Source organism: Ambystoma mexicanum, chromosome 13 (genome assembly GCF_040938575.1).
Source record: "Ambystoma mexicanum isolate Mex_15411 chromosome 13, UKY_AmexF1_1, whole genome shotgun sequence".
NCBI lineage: Eukaryota > Metazoa > Chordata > Amphibia > Caudata > Ambystomatidae > Ambystoma > Ambystoma mexicanum.
The window spans coordinates 369,278,121-369,303,923 of record NC_090938.1 but is presented as its reverse complement, the minus strand read 5'-3'; positions in this window follow the sequence as shown (position 1 = coordinate 369,303,923).

Here is a 25,803-nt window from a genome sequence, read left to right as displayed (position 1 = left end):
TTACTCGGCCCAGGCCTGCTCCCCCTATCTAAACTCACTGCAGCGAGCCCTCTATCGCATCCGCCATTGTGGCACCCAGGCCACGTGTATCCCAACAACCTCCCACAACGCCATACGCTGCCGGCTCTTGCCTCATGGCGCTTGCCTGAACCCCCCCCCCCCATGATGCCCCTTACAGCAAGGCCGTGGCATGTGATCTTATAGGCAACCAAAGTGCATTCCGAAAACCCCCTTGCCATGGACCCCCCCCCCCCAGTTGTTCAGTCGCGATTAAGTGACTTTGCCTCACCCCTCACATTTGCTGCCCCTTTTTCGTCTGCAACCTCGGGTTATGGCATCAAAGCACTTCACATGCACAGTAATAGCGCGTTTAAACATAGCGCTTAACATAGCACGTATTGGCATAAAATGCCCTTCTAACATCGCAATGTCCCCAGCATTGCCCCCGCTTTCCCTCTGGGCACCCCCCCCCGTCCGAATCTTGCCCATACTCTTGAAAGGTGGCCTCTCAGCTCAGTTCCTCATCTTTCGCCTAACTTCACTAATGCAACCAGATTAGCTAAACCACCCCGCGCCCACCCGTATGGCCCCTGTTCCCCCGGTTGCCCTTCTAACATCGCAATGTCCCTAGCATTACCCCCCGCTTCCGGTTGCCCATCTAACATCGCCATGTCCCCAGCATTGCCCCCGCTTTTCCTCACTCCCACTCCTTGGTCCCCCGGCCCCATCCCAAAATTAAAGTCTGGGCACCCCCCCCGTCCTAATCTTGCCCATGCTCTAGACAGATGGCCTCAACACCTTAAGCAAGGCCCGACGCCATGGCGACGCTCCTTCCCGTCTGGAACCGGGCCCTCGCTCCTGGCATTCGCCCTCAGGCACCTCACTGACCCCCACCAGCTCTTCGCCCACCTGTATGCCTTCCTCCTTGCGAACCCCCCCTCCCACGCCCCCTCATCCCGCCCTACCCAAGCGCCTTCATGGCCCCCACCGTGTGCATGATATTATTGGGACTATTTGTAGTGCTGTGAACCTTTTGGGTGCCCGCGAATGCAAAAGGTTGAGTTTGGCCCGCCGCCGTGATTCGAACCTGCGTTAGCAGGCTCTACGCGGATGTCAAAGCGAGCGCTCTGCTCGCTGTGCCACTCGACGAGCTCCTGCAAATTGTGGCTCGCAGAACAGACCAACGAAGCTGCACAAAACAGAAGTTCTGTGGGCTTAAAATACACGCGGCACGGCGGCTCCGCCATTTTGCGCTCCCCAAATGCATTCCCCTCACCGCGGTGTGCCCCCCCCCACCTGTATGCCTTCCTCCTTGCGAATCCCCCCCCTCCCACGCCCCCTCCTCCCGCCCTACCCCAGCGCCTTCATGGCCACCACCGTGAGCATAATGTTATTGGGACTACTAGTGGGGCTGTGAGCCTTCTGGGTGCCCGCGGATGCAAAAGTTAGAGTTTGTCCCGCCGCCGGGATTCGAGCCTGCGTCAGCAGGCTCTACACGGATGTCAAAGCGAGCGCTCTGCTCGCTGTGCCACTCGACCAGCTCCTGCAAATTCTGGCTCGCAGAACAGACCAACGGAGCTATAACAAAACCAGAAATGCTATGGGTGCAAAATAGACGTGGCGCGGCGCCTTCTATAAAGGAGCCACCCATGTAAGGCACACGGACGGACGGCGGCCCTGTTGACCTCCCAGCAGTTCGGAGGCCATCGTATAAACCGACACCACCTGAAAATAGTGCTAGAATTAAACGCGGCAACACACAGGGGGCACCACAATGCGGAACGGCGTCCACTAACTACAGAAAATGGCCCTCTCCCCCCCAGAACCGGGGCCGGCATCGTCTACACTCGCTCCCCCCCACCTCCACAACGCCGCGAACATATATCCCCATTGCCTACCTCCAACGTTTGCTCCTCGAACCGACCGCTGCAGCACCGGGAACTTCCTCGAACTCGTACACGACCTCCTGTACCGACGCGATACCCGTCCTCCTTCTGCCCACGCTAGAACGCCACCGTCACCACCTCCGACCCTGTCCCCAACCTCGCGACCACTGCAACGATGCGGAATGGCTGCCTGATACGGAACGAACGCTGCTCCGACTGGCTGTCCTGCGACACAAAAACGAACGCAGCTCCGGCGAGACGGGAAACCGAGGGAGGATGTGTGAATGCTCACACAAGTCCGGGCTTTTATGCCCGGCTTCTCCCCGGTTTCCCGCCCTGCACCCAAAGCTTTCGCGCCCTGCCGGGGGGCGGGCCCCCGCCTTGCGTCATCCTCCGCTACAGGCGTGGGGGGAGGGGAAGGGCGGCCTGTACCGCCCCCACTAAGGGGCGGCGCCCGCCATGCCAGCTTTCGCTGGCGCGTTCGCCCGCCGATTTGTACTTACTCTTTCTTCCATTACGTTGCCCTCCTTTCCCTCGTTTGAATTCTCACACACAGTTTTCTCTAAGCCTATCCCATTCCGTTCTTTCTTATTTATCATCCACCTCGGCATACTGGCTCATTTTGTGAGGATATTGACATTCTTCTTTCCTCAGTCCTTCTTGCTGTTGTTCCCTTTATACTCTAGGGAGACTTTAATCTCCATCTCTCTTCCACTCACACTACTATCCCTCTGCTTGCACTACTTTCTTACTCCTCTTTTCACCCATTTGTCTCATATTTCTGGCTCCAGCCTTGATCTTATCTTTACCTCTCCTCTCTCCAATTCTTCTGTCTCTACACTTCCAGTCTATCTCTCTGACCGCCATCTTCTTTCTGCTTCTATTTTCACTACCTTCTCTGCTTCTGTTGCTCCCTCTCTTGTTTTCTCCATCTTATTTTCATTACAACTTGTGCAAGTTTAATGCTCCTCTTTTTGTTTCCTCTTGTACTTATGCGCTTCCCTCCCACTCCACTCATCCTATGCCACTTTGACTGCAGATGATGCTGCGTCTACTCTTTCTTCTTCTTTTTCTTCCTCACTTGATAGTCTCTATCCAGCTTCTCTCATCAGCCTTCTTGTAAATCTCTGCAACCTTGGTTTTCCTTGCATCTTTGCACCATGCCTCGTGCTCTTCGTTGCCTTGAGTGTAGCTGGCTTAAGTCTAAGACTGCAGGCAATTATAACTCATACTCCTCTTATCATTCTCTCTATGACGATTCCCTCCTCTCTGCTAAACGTTCCTATTTTTCTGATCTTCTGTACACTCAATCAACACATCTTAGGCGTCTTTTCCAAACTCTCTCTTGTCTTCTCTCTCCAGCTACTCTTGATAACTCTATTAATTCTACGTTATCAGCCACTGACTATGCACAATTCTTTTCTTCAAAAGTGGCTGCTCTGCCATTGAGTCTTCCACTCCTGGCCACTTTTGAGGTGTTGTACCCCAATTCCTAGAGACACTATTTCCTACTTCTCCTTGATCACATATGAGGAAACTTCTCTTCTATTGGGCCGTGCCACCCTACCTCTTTTCCTGATATTATACCTTCAGTCCTTATTCCCAAATTCTCCCCCTCCCTTTTTTATCTGACTTCTTTCTTTAATATCTGTCTACAATCCTCTACTTTCCCAACTTTATTTAAATATGCCTCAATCATTCCCATTCTTCCAAAACCTTCTTTAACTTCTACTTTTCGTCCTGTTTCTTTGCTACTTCATCTTTCTAAAATACTTGAGCGTATTGTTTATTCTCAAGTTTCTACTTTTGTTTCTGACAACGCTATTCTTCCCCACTTTCAGTTTGGTTTTCACCCTTTTCCTTCCACTGAAACTGCCCTGCTTTCCGTTCTTGACTCTCTTTTATCTGCTCGGTAGTCTAAACATTCAAATCTTCTTATTCTTCTCGATTTATCCACTGCTTTCAACACTGTCGATCACTCTCTTCTCCTAACTTCCCTTTCTTCTTTTGGCTTTTCTGGATCAGTTCTTTCCTGGTTTAAATCATACCTGTCCCAAAGGACATTCTAAGTCCCTTTGTCTGGGACCTCTTCTGATAGGCTCCAACTCATTCATAGTGTCCCTCAAGACTCAGTACTTGGCCCCTGCCTTTTCTCTCTCTATACTTCCCCCTTGGCTGAAGTTATTTCCTGTTCTGGGATTTCACATCACTTTTACGCTGAATATACTCATCTCTTTCTTTCCTTCTCTTAATGTTTCCCCGATACTCACACTCAACTCTCCACAGTTCTTCTGGCTATCCAATCCTGGATGTCGGCTCATTTTCTGGCACTTAATGCTGCTACAACTGAGGTATTTTTCTTCCGAGCAAATACTATTCCCTCCCCTCTCCCTCCTTCCTTTGTTTCTTGTCCTCCTTCCCAATTATCTATTTCTCGTACAGCCTGTAATCTACTTCAATTCGGAACTGTCCTTTAAGCATCACAATTCATTATCTGCATGTACTTGTCACTTTCATCTCTACAATATCTGTAAAGCTTGTCTATTTCTAACCTTTGACGCTACTAAGCTTTTGTTATCTTCGTTAATCTTTTCTCTTCTCTTTTACTGTTCTTCTGCCCTCTTTGGTTTTCCTCTTAGCCGTTTGGGATCTCTCAAATCTATTTTCAATGCCTCTATTTGCATACGTTTTGTTCTAGCTCCTCGTGACTCTAATTCTTCATCACTTTCCACTCTTGACTGGCTTCCCTTCCAGTCCTGTCTTAAATTTAATTACTTATGCCTAGTTTTTAAATCTCTCTATGGTCTCGTACCTGACTACCTCTCTTCTTTAGTCTCATTCTATTCCCCTACTCGTTCACTTTGTTCTTGTTCCCAATTTCATCTTGTTTCAAATTTCATCTTGTCACCCTTCATCCCCATTGCGCGCAATCACGTTTCTGCTCTTTTTCCTTGCTGGCATCCCTGCATTGGAATGCTCTTCACCTTTCGCTTTGCTCTATCACAGTACTTTCTTTGTTCCGTGACTCTCTTAAGTCCTACTTACTTGACTCTGGTTAATATGGTTGCTAAAATTGTGTTATCTCTGATTTTACGTACCGCCTGATTCTATGTACATCGCTTTGGTGTAAAGCGCTTTATAAAATTCAAATAAAAGACAAAAAATACAAAATATACATTGTCTTAAACTAGCTTCTTGGGTTAATGGTACCAAAAGCAACTTTCTAGGTTCTTTATAGATAGGCCAAAAAAAGAGAAAGTGCATCAACGTCCCAACCTGCTCTTTGCAGAAAGGGCTAAACAAATCCTCCAAAGATTTACTGCTGTTATCTGGAAATGTGTTTATCCTCAACCAATTCAAATGTGTCCTTGTTATAGCTACATAATGCTTGTTATGTAACACAACCGATTTAAATATGGCATAGCTCTGAGAACAGACGTGATAGAATCATGAAATTGACTAATTCTACTTTTCCTCTCAGGGTAGCTCTTCGTGCCATTAATAATGCAGAAATCTTACAAATGGTACTTTTGTCCATGGGAAAAGGGAACGCTGCCTCAGCAAAATTGTATGTCACCATTATTTTTTTTACATGACTGACCAATGGTATGTGCATTTCTGTATTGCTCTGTCAAACGTCCTTTAAAATAATCAGGGTCAATCCGTCTCGTTTGTTGAAAAATGAATTAAAAGACAAGTAAATGGGGGCAATTAAAAAGGCGTCATCTTTGCTGTCATCCCCAATTCCCTCAGGGAAAATGTTTTGAAGAACAATCTGGAAGGCCTAAAATTCTCTTTCAGAACCGAATTTGGACCCGCTGTTTGATAGTCTATTATTAGTACCCCAAACATTTGCACCAAAAAGGCTGATTGCCTTTTCATTGGCATTATAGGTTTTTAACACATTATCAGTAGAGTAAGCCTTGCATTTATTTGCTAAATGAAATATGGCCCAATAGACTGCTGCCTCACCAGCGCGCTTAGCTAAGTTACTCAGGGAAAATGTAAGAAGCATCCCAAAGTAATTGTACTTCTTCCCCAATGTAAGAAAAAAGCTGCCTATGTAAAAATTGAGGGCTTTTTTCTTTCCTTGACACATACTAATCATATATGCTATTTGTTGCCATTATCCTCCAGCCACTTGAGCACACACAATCATAGTAGGCACCCAAAAGGATTTGATATAATATTTTTCAGACAATTATCCTTTAACAAAATCGCCAACACATAAAACAAAACAAAGCCAAAAACATGATGAATCTTTGTAAAAACTCATACCTCTATAAATCTTCTAAGTGCCGCCTTTACATTATATAAAACATTCCAAAATATCTTCATCATTATGAGTCATAAGGCCATGGCGTCTGTACACGTCCTTATATTATTCTCAATAAAAGGCGGCTTAAGGCATTTATTTCCTAAGATCAGTAAAACAATCTGCAAATTGGTAAAAAGTGCATTGTGTCATCATCTTTCATTGATTTGAAGTGACTGAGCGGGCCTTCCCAGAAAGACACTATCATCCACATATGACCGAATGGGAATGTGTATAGTACCTACTCATGGAGTTTGCATTCCTAAATTAACCAATTAAAAAAAATTCTCAAATCGGGCATGCATAAAAAAATTCAATAACAGAGGGGCCATACCGCAAGTCTGGCGGACACCACAATTTACCCAAAAGGGGAGAGTAACAGCCCCCTTTCAAGATTACCACTATACAGTCACTAAACTCCCAAGAAGGAGTCAACAAGGAGTTTGCGGATTATTATAGGGTGCTATATGGAGAGAAGGAGGGGGGCAGCCATGAAGAGATAACCGAAACACTAGAAGATATAGGACTGCCCAAGATAAGTGAAGAGAAAAGGGAGGAGCTTGATGCACCAATTACCTTAGAGGAATTAGAAGAAGTGGTGAGGCAGCTGCCTACTAGTAAGACCCCAGGGGCAGACGGGTTCCCTAGTGAATTTTATAAAGTATATAGAGAGGAAGTGCTCCCCCCAATGTTGGAAATGCTTAATGAAGTGTTTGAGGTAGGATGGTTGCCGGAGTCGCTCAAAGAAACGATCATAATACTGCTTACCAAACCTAATAAGCCGGGACATAGCTGTGGGTCTTACAGACCTTTATCGATGCTGAACCAGGACGGCAAGATATTGACGGCTGTCCTGGCAAATAGATTGCGGAGAGTAATTAGTAAATTAATACACCCGGACCAAACTGGCTATGTCCCGAATAGGAACATAACTCACAACCACAGGCGACTCCACCGGGTGGTCGAATGGGGTGGTGGGATTGAAGGCGAAATGGCGATTGTGTCTCTAGACGCGATAAAGGCCTTCGACTCGGTCAAGTCGCCATGGCTGCTGTCGGCCCTGACAGGGTACGGAAAGGGGCCTGGTTACATCAGGTGGGCGAAAATGCTATACAGCGAGCCGCTAGCCAGAGTTCGAACGGGATCGGAGATATCTGAGAGATGGCAACTTAGTAGAGGCACCAGACAGGGGTGCCCTTGGTCCCCCATGCTTTACATTCTGGCCCTAGAGCCCCTAGCAATAAACCTAAGGCAACAATATGATACGATAGGTATTGAGATAGGGGGGAACGACACCTGATATCCCTATATGCGGATGATTTGTTATTATACTTGAAATACCCTGAAGAAAATCTCCAGTACATCCTGGGAGTGATGGAGGGGTATGCGGGGCTGTCAGGAATAGCGGTGAATCCTCAAAAACCTAGCATTTTCCCGCTGGGTAGCTATAAGGGGACCCCTGTGAAAAGGTTACCGGTGTTACAGATACCATGGGCGGTTAGTTCTTTCTGATACCTTGGAATAGACATGTATCACACGGCAGAAGAGAAACATAGGCACAACACCGAGATAGCCATTGAGAAAATCTGGAAATGCATGAAGTTTTGGGAGAAGTTGCCCCTAGCAATGATGGGAAGAGGGGCAATGCTTAAGATGGTGGTCCTGCCTAGGCTTCTACATTACTTTAGTAATATTCCATACATGATACCTAAGAAGTTTTTTGCTAAACTGAACAGTATGTGTAGGGACTTCCTGTGGCATGGTACCTGGAACAGAGTGGCACTATGGAAGTTGCAGAACTTCTATGAAAAGGGGGGGATCTAACTGCCTAATTTTGAGGTTTATTATGTAGCGAGCCAGCTACAATATGTAGCCAAATGGCTCTCCGATGAAGCGACCCCTGAATTAAGGCTGTTTGGACACGATTGTAGCCCGTTTTACTTAAAGGAAATTACCTGGCTGCCTGAATCAGAAATGAACAAACGTCCTGGGATGATGAGGCTTGGGTGGAAAATGTGGCGTTGAGCATGCCGGATGATGGGGAACCCTTTCCTGTGCTCCCCGCATATACTGCTGGTTGCATTGGGCGGGGGAGACAGGCAGCTGAGGGTGATTATCAGGACCTACTGGGAATCGATGGGGTTGGTAACGTTAAGGGATATTTGGCAAGAAGGGACCATTAGGGATTTCGAAGGACTTCTGGAAGAGGCAGGATTACATACGGGCCAATATGTTACGTATCATAGAATAGTACAGAAAATTCGGGAAACGTGGCCTGAAACAGTGCTAGCAGAAGAACGAGATGCTATTATAGGGGCACTATATGACATATCAGAAGGGGGGCATGAGATCTCTAGATTGTACGAGATGATGATGACTAAGGTCGAAAGGGAGCCGACACAAGTGAGACTAGATTAGGAAGCGGAAGTAGGAACCCCGGTTGAGGATGGGATGTGGGAACCTGCCCTGGGATACCACAAGAAGGTGTCAAGGAATGTTAGATTAAAACAAATACAGTTGTATATAACGCATAGAGCATACCTGACTCCTCTGAGAATATCGAAGTTCGAAAATGCTGGGCGACAGGCGTGTCCCAAATGCGACAAAGAAAATGCATGTTCTGATCATGCCCAGTAATTGAGCGGTTCTGGGGTAAAGTGGCACAAAAACTAGCAGAAAAGGGAGTCCCGCTCATAAACACAGCTTGGGCCTGCTTGCTGGGCGGGTTCCCCTGATCACGGAAACTTAAACATGTTGGGAAACTGAAAGATTTGGCATATGTGCTTGCAAAATGAAGGATTGCCATGGGATGGAAGTCATGTCACAAGCCACGGGTGGAGGTGTGGTGGAAGGAGCTGCAGAAATGGGCGGAGGCTGAAACGATGGTATGGTAAGAGGCGAGCAGCGTAAGGGGGGAGGAAGAAGCAGGTTCCCTGATAGCATGGAAGTTGTTAATAGCAGAACTGTTTAGACCCGACAGACTCAGAGGAAAACGAGACCCTGCCATGTGCAGCAGATACTGAACGCGAGGAACAAATAGGCTCATAAGGGGGGTGGGAAAGGGGAAGCAGTAGACCTGTGAATTGCACTGCGTGTTTGGTTTGTATTGTTGTTTGGTGTGAATAAAATTAATAAAATCCTTTAAAAAAAGAAGAAAAAAATACAGTCACTAAACCATAGAAGAAAGAAGGTCTAAGCCATGCAGTGTGGACCAGAGGATAGACCTGTCCACTGAATCGAACACTGCCACCAAGTCCATCCTGTCCCCTTTCCCCCATACCTTTAGGATATCACCCCGGGAAAGAGACAGGACTAGATTCTGCTGCTGTGCAGCATTCACTTTCAATTCCTCCTGAGAGGATGTGTTTTATCTAAGAAGGCAAGGCTTCTTTAATTAGGTACCCGGTCTTATGGGCACATTTCTGGCATAACCCTGGACAGCTAAGGGCTCTTGTGACCCCCTCCTGTCAGTGTGGTTTCCACAGGGAGGGAACTGAGCTGCACGGCTCCTTCCACTGTGATGTCGCCTAAGGTTCCCTTCAGGAATAACCAGCCCACCTCGTGCCACCAGGACCTTTTCCTAGGCTGAAAGGCCTCCATTACTGGGGCAGGGCCTACCCCTAAATTCCTCCAAGTGAGCCATTTGCTGCCTACACTGAGGGGCCTTCTCGGTCCTTTACCAGGTGCAGACATAGAAGAGCAGTTCTTGGTGTGATTGTCTGAAGCCAATGTAGTAGCCCATGGGCCATGCAGTTATGGTCGTACGGGGAATGTTTCTAGATTTAAACACCAGACGCTTGGCTTGACCTAGAGGAACGAAATTCATACTGGAGGCCCAAGAAAAAGGCTCTGCGATGTGACTGGGAGTTGCATTTTGGCCCCACCATAGGTGATGGTCTCTAAAAGAAAAAAGCGAACACCACAACAAAATAGTCGTCTAAAATAACCAAATCAACTCTGAATCTTTTTTATCCCCCTAACAAAATAATGACAGGTGCAGGGCATTTTGTGGCATCAAGGCTTTCCAGGCCGCTCTAAAAGCCGTGACAGGTGACACTACTCTCTGGTCCCCCAGAAAAGAAACATCAGAAGACCTCAAAAAGGCTATTCTGGAGCCACCAGGAGGCACTGAGATGTGCTGACGCTTCTCAGCCGATCTCCTCTCCAGGGCGCTGCATTTATGAGCTAGGAGCCCCCCCAGCCTTCATGTAGCCTGCCCTAACCCCCCTGGAGCCATCTGACGGCGTCAGGAATTGACGGAGCGAAAATCCGGTGATTATCGGTCCCGGATTCATGAAGATTGCAGCATCGTGTCTGGAGACACTCGGAGCCTGGTGGGCGTCTCCATTGTGAGACCCGCGCGAGCCTGGTCTGCCGTGGTCTTTTACAGCACTAATGGAGACTTCCACCCAGCGCAGTTACGAGCGTAGCGGGAGGTCCCCCGCACTGCAGGAGTCGGATTAGGCGGCCGGACACTGCAGGGTGGCCAGGCGCGGGAAGCGCCTGGGGGAGTTCGGCCTTCGGAAGACCTGTGCTGTCGCCCGCTGGTGGTGGACTCTGGCGCTTGGGACTCGGCAGCGACAGGGTGGGAGTTGGACTTTGGAGAGGTGAGGATCCCGGAGCTGCTGGGGGGCGGTGTGGATCCGGGGGCCGCTGAGGGGAGCCGCTTGCGGGGCCTGATTGCAGTTGGCCGGTGCCCGGGCTCGGGCTCAATGGCGGCCCTCCCCCCCAGCTGTGTGGCCTTGCATTTGTAAGGGGCGCGCCGAAGTGCTTTCGCCCCCTGACCGTGCGGATCGCTGCCAGATGAGCGTCTCCTCTGTCGGGCGACGGGGGAGGAGCGAAGGCCTGTGGTAAGCCGCATCCTGTTGCAACCCTCTGGACGACCCTTGCCCTACGTTGCGTGCAGTCGGCCAACAGCGGGGGGACCCCTGGGCTGCTGACTGCAGTCTGTGTGCTTTTGCGCTTCGGATCCGTTGGGCCTGGGATAGGAGTTTCCGGGACGGTGCCTGTGGACCCAGCGCTGGCGAAAGAGGAGATCGCGCTCAACGGGGGAAGCTGCTGCTGGAGACGCACAGCCCCACAGTCTGTGGCGTTCTGTTGTCCCCTTCCATTACCGTACAGTAATACATTTCTCCATTCAATGGTGCAGTGTTTCCACATTTAACCGGGCTCACCCTGCTGCAACCGGTTTAACAAGGCATCTACAGTTCAATGAAGTGGTTGCATCGTGGTGGATAGGTGCCGATTATACCCAGAGGAGCCCGGCCAATAATCCTAGAGGGCCCCTATCTGAGTGGAGCGGGCAGGCTTCATCTTCTGTGGGAGATTACCACCTGGGTCTGAAGGGTGCCGCGAGACACTTGTTCTACTGGAAGTGGTGTATATGTTGATGGTTGCTCCTACAACGCCCCCCCCCCTCCATTGGAACACTACACCTCTGGGGAGATTGCAGGGATCGGCCGGGCCGGTGTCCTTCTTGGCTGTGAGTACTCCGTTGGCTCAGCTCCACATTCCCTGCTGGTTGGAGGAGGGACCGGGAGCTCCTCCTTGGCCCCCTGGTCGCGCGCCTGCATCTGCTGTAACTGGGTGTTCACACGCTTCCTGTGAGCGGAGGAGAACCCTGAATGGTACCGAGTGCTAGGCTCTGGAGGGCGGGCTGCCCGAGGTGTGCCTTGTGACCTGATGTACAGAAGGTGAGCGACTGAACCCGGTGTCATTTCCACAGGGAACCCGAGGGGCTAGTGCCTATCAGATTGGAGGTTGCTCTGGAATTAGATGCTTGGGGTGCAAGCGCTGCAGAGATTCAGGCGATCTTCCCCTCAGGATAGTATTCCCACCAGCCTGGACCAATGGACACTTCAGATATGAGTCGTAATATGGCGGCTTTGTTGGAGGAGATCCGTGGCTTTCGCGTGGATATAAGCAAGAGGCTGGATTCCCTTGATAAGAAAGTGGACGATGTGGAGGACCGCGTCCAGGCTCTCGGAGCTAACCAATCCGCCGCCGACCTCTTTGAGATACAATTTGACCTGCGTCTTGACGATCTGGAGAGAAGGGAGGAAAAGATTTTGCTCAAACTGGATGATTTAGAAAATCGAGAGCAGCGCTCCAATCTCAGATTCCTTGGGGTTCCGGAACAGAAGGGGGAGACGCAAGCCGACATTAGGCAAAAGGTCAAGGAAATAATAAGCTCTTTATTTGGGGGTGAAAATACTGATGTCCCTACCATCGATAGAGCTCACAGAGCTGGAGGCCGCAGGGGTGACCCTCGCTCGATCCTGGTGAAGTTTCATTACTTTTTTGAGAAATCCAAAATACTGGAGCTGGCCCGCAAGGGAGGTCCGATTGACTGGAAAGGTGCCAAGATATCCATATATCAAGATCTGTCTGCTTTCACACTGGCATGCCGGAGACTTTGTGGCCCCCTAACGAAGTGGTTGCAGGGCAAAGGAGTGCGATATAGGTGGGGGCATCCCTTTTTGCTCTCTTTTGAGTTCAATGGCGAGAAATATGCACTTGTATCAGAAGAAGACATCCAGAGGGCGATGAGTGAATTGCTGAGCAACCCCCCTATGGAGCAGGAAGCAGTTGGGGAAGGATCCAGCGAGGGTCTTCGTAAAGAATCCTTAAGGTTCCTGGGGCGGCGGCGTGTCCGGGGACACAGGAAGTATAGAAAAATTACACCCCCCTATACGGGACTTTCAGGGACCTGACTGGGGGGTTCCCACTGTTTCTGTGTTTTCTCGTTCCTTGTTGGAGGGCCTTGACGTTGGTTTTGGGTTTGTAACATGGAACCTGAGTTTGTAAATTCGGTTTGGCTACATGTCCGGATTGGAGTGTTATTTTTTTTTTTTCTTAAGCCGTGGGGCTCTGGACAAGATGAGTTTTCTTTGAGGTTTTTTCGCCCTGGTGGGGACGATCCTAGGTGGCCTGAAGGCTCGATGAGGCGATGTCACAGCCCTTTCAGGTGCTCATAGGTTGGGGTGTTTGGGTTGGGGGGTGGGTTGGGGGGGAGGGGAAGTGTTCGAGCTACTGAGGTTGTGAATTTGAACCGGTTTCTCCTCGTTAGGATGTTGTGCACAAGGGTTCTTGAGCTAAGCATATATGTCGGCCTCCAGCAGGAGGTGGGTGGAGCATTTGGCTGCTCTTATGGGTGATTCTATCTATTCATTGTCCGTGGGGTCCCTAAATGGACGAGGTTTGAACTCTCCAACAAAGAGATCATTGATTTTGAGAGAGTTTACCAGGCTCAAGCTGCACTTCTTCTTGTTCAGGAATCACACTCGATTAAGGGGAGGGAACCTGTCTTCAAATCCAGGGCAATTCAGTATCTGTTCTGAGCTTTCTACGAAACAAAGAGGAGAGGGGTTGTTCTTTTGGTTTCCACAGATGCACATTTCACTCCCAGGACACATCATAGGTCGGATCCGGAGGGGCGTTTTATCATGGTTAAGGGAGAGGTGAAGGGTTGTTTATACACTTTTGTGGGAGTTTATGCCCCTAACGTGGCCCAAGACGTGTTTTGGGAGGGGTTGGGGTGGAAGATTAGAGATTTTGCAGAGGGAACAATAATAGTTGGGGGAGACTTTAATATGGTATTATCCCCAGATAGGGACAGGAAATCGACCAGACCCTGCCCAGACCTTAGAGCTTAACAGAAGTTAGCGGATACGTTTGCCCAGGTGAACAAGGATTTGGGATTGGTCGATGCTCATCCTGCTGGTAGTACTTTAGACCCTCTCTACATTTATTACTCCTCTGTACATCAGTCCTTTTCCAGGATTGACTATGTGCTGGTAGATTCCTCCGTTCGGGAGTACATCACAGATTTTGGAGTAGAGACAGTCGCATGGTCCGACCATGACATCACTTTGGGAGTTCCACTGATTGCTCATAGAGCATCGCGATGGATATGCAATGACTCCCTGTTAATGGACAAAGAGCTGCAGAAATCTCTCCTAGCTTCTATCAGTGAATACTTCACTTTAAACGATACTGGTGAGGTTGATGCTAGAGGGGTGTGGGACGCATTTAAGGCTACCATCAGAGGGGTTCTAATAGAAATGGGGGCTAGGAGAAAGAGGATCCAGTCTAGTGAGGAACGCAAATTGAGGGAACAAATTCTTGCTGTCCAGCCGGAAGTTAACTTAAAATCGCAGATAAGTCCTGTTCAGCACAAACGCCTCCAAAAACTTAGAGCGAAACGGTCTGCTCTCCTTGTTGGACAGACGGAGAAAAAATTGACGTTTTTGAAACAGCGCTACATGGAAAAGGGGGAAAAGGCGGAAAAGGCGGACAAGATTCTGGCCTGGAAGTTGAGAGAACTTCGCAAAAGTAGGAGAATCTACGGCATTATCGATCAGCGAGGGGAAAAATGGCTGGAAGATGCCCAAATTGCAGAGCAGTTTAAATGTACTATGAAAAGCTTTATGCCACCAAGTATTCGGGAGATGGCTCCGGTGTGGACCGATTTTTTGGTTCGCTCCCGCTTCCTGGTCTTTCCCGAGAGAGCGCTGCCTCCCTAGTGCTGCCCATCACCCCACAGGAGGTGGTTGATGCTATCGCTTCTTTGAAGAATGGTACAGCTCCAGGGGATGATGGGTTTACTGTCCGATTTTTTAAGACGTTTCGGTCCACTTTAGCCCTGTTTCTAGCTAGGGTGCACAATGGTACATTGGATTCAGGCTGTCTTCCTCCCTCCATGATGTCGGCCCTCATCGTAGTCATTCCTGAGGAAGGGAAAGACCCCTCGCTTTGTCAATCTTACAGACCTCTCTCTTGAACATTGATGTAAAATGTTTTGCTAAACTTCTGGCGAACAGGTTGTCTGGGTTTCTCCCCACTTTGGTTCATGGGGACCAGGTAGGTTTTATCCCCAGACGCCAGGGATCTGATAATATCAGGAAAACGCTGGGCTTGATGTATGAGGTGTCCAGGCGAGAGTCAGAGGCTTACCTCCTCTCGCTGGACTCCGAAAAAGCTTTTGACCGCGTTGAGTGGCCATATATGGCGAAAGTGCTCTGGAAGCTGGGTTTTGGCGACAAATTTTGTGGTTGGGTTTCGGCCTTATATAGCGGTCCCACTGCACGGGTGTCAGTAAATGGCTGTATGTCATCAAGTTTTTCGCTATCCAGAGGAACGCGTCAGGGGTGTCCTCTTTCCCCCCTGTTGTATGCACTGGCTATGGAGCCTTTTGCCATGGCAGTCAGAGCTGATGAGGGAGTGACTGGGGTGCGGTGTGGGGACTATGAGTTTAAATTATCCCTCTTCGCAGACGATATTCTGGTGTACTTGACTGACGTCTATGCTTCCCTTACGCGGCTGTTTGAATTGATTTGTTGCTTTGGACGTTCTCTGGGCTTAAGGTTAATATCTCCAAGTCTTGCATTATGCCCATGGGTGAGAAGGACCAGAATATTAAGGGTAAGATGGAAGTACTTAGCATGTGAGTCGAGAATGTCAGTATTAGATATCTGGGCACTAACCTACCGAGGGATCTGAGTAAGATTATGAGTTAAATTTTCTTCCCCTGCATGCTAAGCTTTTCGAAGATCCGGTGAGATGGGCTCCCCTCACTCTTTCGTGGTTTGGACGTATGGTCTCAATCAAGATGAATGTCCTCCCCAGGCTTCTCTATCTTTTCGCTTCTCTCCCTTGTCTGATCCCGGACTCCTTCTTTGCGTCTCTTCGATCGCGAATTCTCCGCTTTGTATGGGATGGTAAGAGAGCTAGAGTTAAGTTTGATACTCTAACCCTTCCTAAGGCGCTCGGAGGGTTCGGCCTCCCTGACTTTATGTTGTATTATAAGGCAGCTCAGTTGCGGGTTATGTTAGAGCATTTGCGAGAGGACCTTAGGACATACTGGACATATGTAGAGGACGTGCAGGTTCACCCTTATAAGTTCAGGGAATTGCTATGGTCCCTTCCGCGCTCTCGTCCGGTAGCTGTACGGACCCACCCAATTCTATCGGTTCTATGGGCTTTATGGAAACCAAACAGGGAGAACAACCTGCTCTCATCTTGACCTTCCCCCCTTTCCTCCTTGTGGGGTCCTCCACTCAGCTTAGGGAACAAAGGCTTTAGAGAACACAGTCATGGTCGGACCAGGGGATCGAGAGGGCTGCCCTATTGTTTGCCCAGGGGAATTTTATTGACTTTGCTCGACTAGCGGTAACACTGACAGAGAATCCCCCTTCCATTTTTGATTATTTGCGGATTAAGGGCATGCTTACTAAGGCTGACTGGGGAACGTCCCTTTCCCGTCCACTGACTCCGTTTGAAACGGTTTTTGTGGAAGCCGAATCTAGGAGAAGGTCTCTTTCTAAGATCTATGGTGTGCTGGTTGCAGCTAACCTAGAGGGTAGACAATCATTCAGACAGGTGTGGGAGGAGAGAATGGGGATATCCATTGATGAGTCTACATGGGGCTCTGATTTTGGGTCTGTCTTTAAGGGGGGGCTCTACACAGCAGCAATGGAACATAATTTAAAAATTCTCCACTCCTGGCATCGGTCTCCTGTTACATTGTCTAAGATGTATCCCGATGTGTCCCCTATGTGTCCTAGAGCCTGTGCTAGTAGAGGAACTTGGTTCCACATGTGGTGGGAGTGCCCGGTCATCCAGGTCTATTGGGCAGAGGTACTAAATTGGATTAAGGGCATCCTGGGAACATGTCCCTCCCTCCACCCTCTGGAGATCCTTTTGGGTACCCCCTTACCGGAGAGTAATGACTTGCCTTTTTCCAAGGTGGAGGGGGCGATGCTAAGGGCCGGGAGAATGGCCTTAGCTCAGAAATGGAAGTGCCCTCAGTCCCCTACGAAAGCGGAATGGTATAATAAGCTCTTGACTATTTTTTCATATGAGAAGTTAGCTGCTATCGCCAATGATAATATGTCTTCCTTTTTACAGGATTGGACAATTGTATTATTAAGTGAGAACTGCAAAGCCTTAACGCTCTAGTTGTTCTTGAGCTCTGCCCAGAGTGTATAAATGTGAGGATGGGGATTAATTTGTGGTTGTACTACATGTTTCCGCTGTTCTTGTGAACTTCGCCGATAGAAAGGGATTACTGTTAAGCCTCTTCTGGTATAATGCTGTGGCTCTTCCTCTTGTGCACTTTAGTAATTTCGAAACCTTTCTTTTATAGGTCTGTTGATTCCTCTGTAGCTCATCGTTTGGGGGGGAGGGTTGGGTGGGGTGGGGGGTGTGGGCTCTTTTTTTGTCTATTGACTTGGTTGTGGTGGTTCAGTTTCTTTTTGATACTTCTGTTGTCATTGAAAAAGTTTCAATAAATACAAAGTGGAAAAAAAAAGAAAAAGGCTATTCTGCCGCCCTACATCATCCTCCATGTGCAATCCTAGGATGTGACAACTTTTAGGCCTGGTGTCACACAACTCCAGTGGGTGGTCTAGTCTTTTAACATCTTGCTGCCTGGCACCTTTTGCCATACGATCCCCAGACCATCTAAGTGATTAAGGAAGGACTCAAACTCCCGCCCCCTCTTCTCCTCCTCTCCAGTGTCCCGTGCCCCCAACAACCTTCATCAGAATTAACTTAGAAAATCCTGAAACTCTTTCACTTGAAAGTGGTGCAAGTAGTCCAATCGCAGACATAGTAAGAAGGTTTTCTTTCTCTCTTCTTTGCAGTTCTGAAAAAGGCAAGGGAGTCAGTAGGACTATCATGGGCCGCTCGAATTTCAATTAACTTCTCCCAGTGCAGAGATTCAAGATGGGCTCACCAGCTCAAATTATGGCTTACTTGAGGGAGGGATGGAGAGTGAGTAGCTATGTCTATGAGAGGTCCAAGACATTTACATGTGTAACCCCGCCACCGGAAATGGGTCCCATTCAAGCAACAGGGTTATTATAGGTGTTGATAGTGAGAACATTACAGGAATTGCTAAGGAAAAAATAAGAGACGGACGTAGGGATTTTTTAAAAGCCTTTTATTACATGTGTAGGTGCCTTGACTTACCTAACAGAACCAGTTTTTGTCCACTATGGGGGACATATAGAACACTGTGATTGGAGACAATGAGCAGAGCTCCCATACCAACAAAAATGGAGTGAAGAAAATTAAAAAGTAAGACAGTTGGAAGTGACAGTTAAAAGAAGGAGAAAACAGGACAAAGAGATACAGCAGAAGAAGAAAAGAGAAGAGGAAAGGAAGATCTCTGCTCCCTGGGAAGGAGGCACAGCCTTGAGATGCCCCTAGGGCGTCGAGGAAGTATCTGGCTTGGCTGCATATGCCAGCTGCAGCCTGTCGAAGATCAAAAGCCCTGGCCCCATAGGGGTGCAGCCATGGTGAAGAAGCAGCCAGCCCAGGCTGCATGCGTGGGTCGATCCCAGGTGACCAGCGCAACCTGCGAGACAACGCCCCATCCAGGAGTCAGTCAGGGTGGACCAGTAGTCAAATAAACCCGGGGCCCCACCGGGGCATGGCCTAAGAGAGGTCTGCCCGGGGGGCAGACCAGGCAGACTGAGAAGGTTCAATGTTGTGGGCTACGTGGCACGTGGGCGCCCACGTGAGCAAGGAGTGCGCCTGTCTGGGGCTATATGGGGTGGGCGGTGACAAATCGGTTACTCCTGCAGCGCCAGCGGTGTGCATGGGGCTGCCAGCACCACCGGGAGGCTTGTGTGGTCCTTTCCCTTCCTAGGTCCACACAGGGAGGGCGGTGCCACGCAGGATTTACCTGGTGCCCTGGCTGCTGTATCTAAGGCAGCCGGGGGTCACCCCTCCAGTGAGGCAGTTCACTATAGGCTCCGCCCAGGTTAGCAGTACCTGGGAAGAGCCCAACAAAAGCCATACCCACCTGGCCCAACAAAGGGCAGAGAAGAAAAAACAACCCACAGAGGAAATCTGGGCTGTTAGCCTGGGTATAAGTAATGCAATGAGCAAAAGCCCTGCCTTAGAGGAAAGGAAGGGCTTCAGAAGCCCCGTCAATAAGAAAATGAAGGGTTTCAAATGCTTTTTCCATTGCTGGAACACTTGAAACCTCCTCTGCCCACCCATTTCCTTTAGGGGTCTTGCATGGGTCTCATTTTAGTCCGCTCCACTTCACACTCTACACATCCTTCATCTGCAAACTCATCTGTTCTTTTGGATTATCATAAATCTCCCTTTCCTTCCTCCCCTCCTGCTGCGAGCTTCTTCCTGCACCACTAACTGCCTCTGGTTTATCCCTCACTGTATGTCCCTCCATTGCTTGAAGCTAAACTCCTCTAAAACTAAAGAAAACTTTTGTGCATCCTCCAATGCTACACCCTGTGGGAATGTGGTTTCACAAATACGTCTGAGTCTGCAAATTGGTAGATCAATGCTGTTTATTACTTGTTCTTTTCTCAAACTACAATTCACCTCATTGCAGTCTTTCTCTTGGCTGTGCTTATTATCTGTGCCAGTCTTCTTCTAGTTCCTTCTTTTAGGGCTCTCTCCTCTTCTCGCAAGGATTCAATTCTTAAAATGCCCAGGTGAAATGTTGCTCTTCCCATACCACCTCCTCTGTCAAAGTCTGGCACAAAAATGAATGAATCCATAATTGCATACTGTTCCTTTAAAGCCCCTACCCTCCCCTGATTGGACATCCTAGGAAGATCCCATCCCCTCCACACGTAGAAAAGAGCAGTTCCTGATCCGACTTTCCCTTTACAGAATTCCCTTGTTGTTTGGATCTGTACTTTGTCCAGGTAAGAAACTGTCCCTTTTCTTCTGTATTTTTTCTGTAGTTTATTTTGTGATGCAGGGTATTGGTGTGGTTCATGGAACTGTGGATCGGACATACACAGACTTAGCATGCCTGTAAGTAGGGCCGGGGTCTGCCTCGTTGTGTCCTGACCACCTTCGCACCAGTGCGGAGAATGCCTGTGCCTGCTGCAGCGTCTCTGCTGCAGATACTGGCAGCCTCGCCTTACGTGCAGCTTTTATTAGATTATCCGTTATTGCTGCATACATGTGAGCCTTAGCCTCTCTGCTGTCAGCCTATACTGCAGCGTTGCGTGGCATCGCCTCCTCTGGCTGCATCATCCCTGGAACCCTTAGCCTCTCTGCTGTCAGCCACTACTGCAGCATTGCTGGCAGTGTCACCTACTCTCGCTGTGGCCGTCCCCCGGAACTCTTAACTGCTACCGTGATGTCGTCAGCCATGGCCCCAGCAGCTGCTGCAGCAGCTGCCATATCACATTCCCCCCATTAAGCCCTGACGTTTGGACAGGGTTACGAAGCGTGACATAAAATCATCCTGTACCAACCAGCGTCCGGGAACGTGGATATGTGTGAATGAAAACGGTTGTAAGGACGAAAACCAAAGTAGAATCCTGGGATTAGTATCATTATGTCGGTCCAACCAGACCAACAGGGCATGATCGGTAAGGAGCGTGAAGTGACGCCCAGGTAGGTAATAGCACAACGATTCCATAGCCCAATTTACTGCGAGATATTCCTTCTTGATGGTGGCATATCTAGTATCTTGTGGAAGCAGCTTACAACTGATGAACAAAATGGACCGTTTCACATCACCTTGTCCTTGAAGTAGTATGGCCCCCAGTCCAATGCCTGAAGCATTTGTATGTAGAAAAAAGGGTTTGGGGAAGTCTGAACAAAGCAGGACAGCTTGGATGGTTAGGCTGGTTTTCAACGCCTGGTATCTCTTTCAGCGCCTGACGGATGAGACATTTTCTTCCGAAAATCTGTAAGTGGTGCTGCCACAGTGGTGAAATGGGGAATGAACCTCTGATAATACCCGACAAATCCCAAAAAGGCTCTTATCTGTCTAGCAGTGGTTGGGAACAGGATGCGATGGACGGCGTCAACCTTATCAGTTTGTGGCCGTACAGTAGCATTGCCAACCAGGTACCCCAAGTATTTGGTCTGGAAGGCAGCCACTGTGGTCTTTCTGGGGTTGACATGTAGTCCTGCTGACTGTTGACTGTTGTGTTTCCAAGACCAACTCCAGATGATGAAGATGCTCGTCCCATGTGACACTATGAATGACCATGTGGTCTAAAAATGTAGCCGCATATGCGCTATGTCCACATAACAGTTTGTCCATCAGTCTCTGAAACATTGCTGGGGCTCTGCGCAGACCAAGTGCAATACAGTGAATTGGTAAAGTCCACTATAAGTGGCAAAAGCAGTCTTCTCTTAGTCTTCCTTTCTTAATGGTATATTCCAATACCCTTTTGTCAGATCTATGGTTGTAAGAAACCAGGCCCAATCCAATTGTTCTAAGAGATCATTGATACGTGGCATCAGATAGGCATCGAAGAGAGAGATTCTATTCAGATGTTTGAAATCCCTGCAAAAGCGTATAGAGCCATCAGGTTTAGGTACCAGCACTATTGGAGAACACCAGTTACTGGTGGATGGCTCTATCACACCAAAGTCCAACATGGATTTCACCTTGTCCTCCACCACCTGGACTTGTGCCTCAAGGATACAGTATGGCCTCTGTAGTATAACCTGGTTGGGTATGATTTGTATCACATGCTATGCTTTGGTTGTTTTCCCAGGTTTTGACAAAATGCATTAGTTATACTAGTACAATAATTGCTGTAAGTCATCTCAGTGCTTATTCTTCAGTAGGGGGTTTATCTGTAGATCCTTGATCTCCCACTAGTCAGTCCAGGGTGCATCTCTCCCGGGTCTGTGGGGTCAGGCTTGATCTTTCTCCTTCTGGAGCTTCAGGTACAATAAGAGCTACTACCGGTGTGGGTTCCTCCCATTTTTTAAGCAGGTTCATATGGTAGGTCTGAATAGCAGAAAGTCTGTCTTCTTGGCGCACTTGATACGTTACAGGACCTTTCCAGGAGGGCAGAAGCTCGTTTTCAGTTGTCGGAAGCAAATCCATTACCTTGTCACCCGCCTGGAGAGTGCGCAGACGTGTCTTCAAGTTGTAGTATTTCTCCAACAGCTTTTTGCAGATTCTCATGGGTTATTGCTTGTCGGGTTTGAGCATGCTTCCCTAGGTTGTGCACAAACTCCGTCATAGTTCTTTCTTGAGCTGTCTGGTCCTCCCATTCTTCTTTGAGTAGGTCAAGCTGTGACCAGGGTTGGCTCCCAAATAAAAGTTCAAACGTGGAAACCTAGTGGATGATTGAGGTGTATTCCACAAGGTCATCAGGAGTAAGGTTACCACCCTGTCCCAATGCTGACAGGTATTGTCCAGGGTTCTGCACAACATTTGCTTAATTGTCTGGTTGTATCTCTCCACAACACCATCTGTTTGGAGGTGATAAATGACTGTCTTTAAGTGGGAGATATGCCAGGCCTGACAAACTTGCTGTACCAGGCATGACGTGAGGTGTGTGCCTTGTTTTGTTACGATTTCCTTGGGTATACCCATTCTTGCTATAAAGGGAATAAGGACATCACAAACTTGTGTTGCTGTTACGTTACCCAACAGAAATGCCTTTGAATACCTGGTAGCATAATCGAGAAGCACCAAAATCTATTTATGTCCCTGGCTGGATGGATCCAATGGGCCCACAACGTCCATACCTATCCGCTGTAAGGGTTCTTGTATCAGGGGCATTAATTGTAGGGGAGCCATGGGTACTGCCACTTGATTATTTAGTTGACTTTCTATCCACTTTTACAGAATTGGGAGATGTTTAGGCAAAGGAATAACAAACATTGTTTTTCCATGGGGGTCAATGGGGGGGGGCAATTAAAAGGGTGGAGGATTTGGTTTACCTGGGATATAAAATCTATTCCACACCGGCATTATGCAAGGTAGAGTCTGACCTTGAGATAAAAATAAAACCCCTAGCAGCTCAGATGAAAAAAACCCTTTGGAAAGACGGTAAATTCTCACTCATACCTGTCCTTATGTTTTATCAGGCCAAAGTTATTCCTGTTCTATTATATGGGCTAGAAGCTAAACCTCAATTGTGGAAAACATTTTGGCAAAAATGGGAAGGTCTGGTGTAGAAACAAGCCTTGGGCCTACCAATGAGTCTATCGATGGATAATATCAGATTTGAACTGGGCCTAAGATCATTAAAATCTAAAGCAGAATGGAAACTGTTGATCTTGCACTACCGAATTATGTCATCTCAAGACCAATCCCTTTACACAGATATGAGAAAACATCTGGAGGCTGGGAATTCACACCTGTTGGTTAGGCTTGACTCATTGGCGAAGGAATGGCAGGAGTGGGCGCATATAGACTCAAAATTGTTGGAGGAAAATCCATTAAAGGCCAAAAAAAATTGGGATGAAATGGATTGAATTAGGACCCTTGAGAAAATAAGATCAGGGCCACACCCAAACCCCCATCAAAGAGTGAAAAGGAAACTGGGCTTCCTCAGCAAATATCTAATAAAATTCCCAGACTGGAGAATAAGGAATATGTTTCTCAGATTGAGATTGAACATCCTACATACTGGGGACATTTTGGCAAGGAGAGGGTTGGGAGCATCTTCGGTAAGTCTTTGTCAGTCGTGTGCCAAACCTGAAAAACAAACAATCAAACATCTGATGTTGGAGTGTACAGGCACGAGAAATTCTAGGCATCAATTTCTCAGCAGATTTGTGGCCGACGTAACATACTGGGCACACAACCATTTATGGGAAAGCCTGATTGATGGACACTCGCATCAAAAGACGATCGCTGCTGTTAAGATGCTTGAGAACTGTAAGATAGGACTTTAAAAATGTTTTTTAAAAAAATTGTTAAAAAAAAATTCTTGAACTAGTTAGGATGTGAATGTTTTTGTTTGTCTATTGTATAAATATTTTTACTTGATTTGAGATTCGTGAAAGGTTATATTTTTGTAACCATATACAATAAAAGAAATAAAAAAAAAAAGAATTGGGAGATTTCGCCATGTACTCCTGGCCAATAAAAACTCAGTAGGACTTTTAAGGCATTTTGTTCGGTTCCTTGATGCCTTTCACCCACTTGATTGTGAGCTGTCTTTATTAATGTACTCATAAAGGCACAATGAGTTGTTTTATTGGTTCCTTGTTGTCTATTACCACCCTATAGAGGAGTTTGTTTTTTTCTACCCATAAATGTGCTCCTTGGCCTCATGGACACTGAGAACTGATGGATTCCCGATCATGGCGGAACGTAGCTTTAGAATGGCCCAAGAACAAGACCCTATCTCCTAGGCTATCGATCCTCCAGTCTTCTGCCTCTGGAGAAAAATTACAAACCAGGCTGACTACCCCTCTCTAATGGTCCTGTGAAGACACAGGTTTAGATACAGAGAGGCTGCTTACTAATTTTACAGACTAAGCACCTTATGGGAAAAACTTATTTCAACTCAATGCAATGTAGCATAATTATAAATCACTTTAATGTTACTTCATAAAAACATCATTAAAACACATTATTGGCTTCTACGTGAAACAGTCATACCTTTCATTCCACTCATACGTTTTACAAACACGGGGTTCTACAATTTGAATGTTCTTCTGGCATATTAGTTATTCGCGATATGCATGACATAGGAAAAAATATTTAGTTTCCTTTTGAGTCGACATATGTTTCGGCCCTTGATGGAGCATTGCCATGGACGTCTGCTTGCATTCACAGTAATTTGGTAATATGGGCCTATATACACTGATCTCAACGATACATATGGCGATCCATTCTTGTATGAAATGTACATCGCATTATAGCGATATTGTAACCATATTCTTTGTAGTGTACAATGCCATGTGATAGCACTTCCTGTTTTGTCAATGGGTGAAAGGTTGCATTCCATCGCATCCCGCGATATCACTTTGGGGTGGGGTCAAATGACATCACTTCCTGTGATGTCCCCAGGGGTCAAGGGTCGTGTGATGTCACTTCCGCTACCCCTGGCATTTTGGTGAAATGACGTCGCTGCTTACAGTGCCTCCTTATGAAAACTCAAAAGAAGGGGGAGTGCACAGGCTTAGAAGTAGGGAAAGTGCAGGAGCCAAAATATATGCAGAATGCTTGAGCTCAGCGAGAGTGGGGAAAATCGCATAAGCGACCTGGAATGGGGTAGGGCAGTGCACACTGTACAGGCCCAGTGATGGATGGTGTCGCACACACGCTCAATGGCGAACATTACCCAGATTAAGAAGGGGCGAACGCCCAGGAACCGAAAGGAAGCAATATGCAGAGTTAGAAAGACAAACACCACAGTATCACCGATGATGACTAGCAGGTCCAGGGACGAGCATCAACAGTTCTGAGGGCAACAGCAAGGAGTCAACAACAACAACAACATGAATAGCAGCAGTTATGCCATGCCGTGCCTTGGTAAATGATCAGTGCTTTCAGACATTCAACAGCAGTTTCTCATCCAAATCTGCAATTAAAAACCCCTTTGTCCCTGTTTCCATGCAATATGAACCTATGACTCGCCTGCCTTAAATAAATTGTACTAGTATTTTTGGGACTCTCCTTCAAATACCGCCTGTTTCGTGTGGCACAAGATTATTGCGCAGGCTGCGCTCTGAGAAGCGGTGGATTTCGATTTTGGTGAGGAAGCTACCAGATGAAATATCTTCCTCTTTTTGCAGTCTTTTTCATCGCTGTGGCATTGTGACGAGGTTACCCGTGCATATGTTTTCAGTTCCAGTCATCAACGTTCAGGCAAATTCCGGCGAACTTTCCTGCATAGA